Consider the following 2,889-nt stretch of genomic DNA (forward strand, 5'->3'; position numbering starts at 1 on the left):
ACTCACCTAAACCAGATGCACATGGTGGCACATGCATCTGGAGTTCATTTGCAGTGGCTGTAGGCCCTGACACATCCTTTCTTTCTCCCATCTCTCTCTAATAAATAAATAAAATATTTTTAAAGGAAAATTTGAAAAGTTATATCAAAACTAAAGACAACTTGTACAGAATCTAACTATTCTCATTTCCCTCTCTTCTTGGTCTGATCTTGTCTCTTCCTGTTCTCTCCAAGCAGAACAAAATCCCATACCAAAAACAAGATTATTTGTTGTAAGATAAAGCCTGGAGAATTCCATACCATATGAGAACCCTCACTTGTGAAGACTCTCTCTCCTAAGAGTCCACACCCACGTTCTCAGGTGAGCTTTCAGTTGCCTTCTGAACACCCCTTCATTTGCCTACCCCTCACGTTTAAGCTCAACTAAACTATCATTAATAAAATCGTCAAGAAAAAAAATTTCAAATCTTAAACTCTGCTTCATACTAGCTCTTCCTGGAATTTCATAAATCCTAGATACAGCCCTAAGTTGAGGTCTCTGAAAACCTAAGGGAACTCCTCAGATTATTAAATATGACAATGTGGAGCTGTGTCTAAGTTCCCCTGCTGCTGACATTTTGGGGGCTCACAAAAGATACATCTAAAACATTGTGGTTAAATCTTTTTTTTTTTTTTTTTTTTTTTTTTTTTGAGGTAGGTTCTCACTCTGGCCCAGGCTGACCTGGGATTCACTATGTAGTCTCAGGGTGGCCTTGAACTCACTGCAGTCCTCCTACCTCTGCCTCCTGAGTGCTGGGATTAAAGGCATGCACCACCACACCCGGTGAGTATCTTGATAACTACTAAATTATATTCTTGGATTATATGATATCTTGGTATCTTTGCTTTAACCTGTTTTTATGGCCTAAATCCCATATAGCATTTAATGAGTGCCATGGGCACTGAAGGTAAGAATCCCCTAGACTCCTAGACCCCATTCCTGGGTCAGATGGAACAGTACATGGCTTTCCAGAGTGGACATTATATTAGGGCTTATTCCCCAGATGTCTAAAGCCACTCTCATGTCCCCAAGAGAGCAATTGAAGACACAACACATTCTGGATCCTAAATAAAAATTGGCGACTTCTCTCCTAACCTTTTTCTGCCAGTCTCATTGCTCCTGTCTTATCTGCTCTGTGAAGGTGAGCTGCCTCAAGCAAAGAGACTCCCAAAATGCTGTTCTATCAATCCTTCCCTTAAAGAAACTTATAGCTAGCCTTTCTCCTTATGAACCTGAGCCTGATCTGTCATTAAATCTACAGCCTTACTAGATGATATTTTAAAGGAGTTTCCCTAGCTTTCAAGGCAAAAATAGATCATTTTAATATGAAAATAAGAAATTTTATCTGTAAAAACTTCTCCCCCTCTGCTTTTTAGCTTTCAGAAATAAGAATAATTATCTTCCATAAATCTACATCACAAGCTTCACCTCTGGTCTTCTGTGTTACTAAGTCTTACATCCCAAAGAGAAAGGATATAAACTTTCCACTTTATTTACTTTCTTGGGTTACACCTAGAATTCATGCATTTGTATCATGTGTGTCCATGATCTTTTATATGGTTTTTTTCATGTTTTGTCCAAAAAAAACCATGACAACATAAAGTTCCAAATACATATAACTGAAGGCAACTTCAATTTTTCATTATTTTTCCTTTTGCTTTTAGAATATTTTTGGTATACCAACTTAAATGTGAGTGTGTGAATGTGAATATTTTGATGATCTATTAAAAGGCCTTATAAGTACGTATTCTTAAGTTTAAGTACTTTTAGGTCCTCAAACCTGTAAAATGTTACCTTAGATTTGTGAAATGTTTCATGAAAATTTAAATGCTGGCTGGAGAGATGGATTAATGGTTAACGTGCATGCCTGCAAAGCCTAAATACCCTGGTTTGATTCTCCAGGTCCCAAGTAAGCCAGATGCACATGGTGGCACATGCGTCTGGAGTTCATTTGCAGTGGCTAGAGGCCCTGGGGCACCCATTCTCTCTCTCTCTCTCCCTCTCTCTTTCTCTCTCTCTCTCTCTCATAAGCAAATAAATAATCTTTAAAACTTAAATGCTATTTGTTTGTTCATTAAAATGTTAAGATGAGTGGGCATAGTGGTGTGCACCTTTAATCCCAGCACTTGGGAGGCAGAGGTAGGAGGATTGCCATGAGTTTGAGGCCACCCTGAGAATACAGATTGAATTCCAGGTCAGCCTGAGCTAGGGTGAGACCCTACCTCAAAAAAAAAAAAAAAATCTTAAGATGAAAGTTTTAATTAGGATATAGAGGTTAACATTGGATGCAGAGATTTTGATGATTTCCTTCCAAAACAGATTTTACAATTCTGCTTTTATGTTGTTGTTGTTTTTTGATGGTCATAGGTGGAAAAAAAAAAAATAAGACATCAAAATACCTCTAAATAGTATACACTAAAAGTCCTTTATTTAAATTAAGTCAATGGTTTTCTTTTCAAGATTGATATACAAGTGCCAAATATAAATTTTTTCATTTTATGTGCTCATTGAGAATCTTTAAATTTTCTTTCACTAGTGGAGATTACAGAATATGCAATCCCACCCCCAAAAAATGACATTCAGAATTGGGGTAAACCTATTTGTGTGGCCATGTTATTAAGTCATAAACGAATATCTTATAATTTTTTTATAAATCTTAAGTTATAGTTGTAAAATTAAAATGTAAAAATTATTGCCTACTTGCATTCTCCTCCTTTAAAAGAGTATTTTTAAGTTCTTTTAAATTTTTCCAGTGGTTATAAAAAACAAAAGAATCATTTTAAAGGCTAGGTTTTTAGGGCCTAAAATTCCTGCTTTATTTCTATTAAGTTATATCTTTTTTTAAAAGAG

Source organism: Jaculus jaculus, chromosome 5, assembly GCF_020740685.1.
Source record: "Jaculus jaculus isolate mJacJac1 chromosome 5, mJacJac1.mat.Y.cur, whole genome shotgun sequence".
NCBI lineage: Eukaryota > Metazoa > Chordata > Mammalia > Rodentia > Dipodidae > Jaculus > Jaculus jaculus.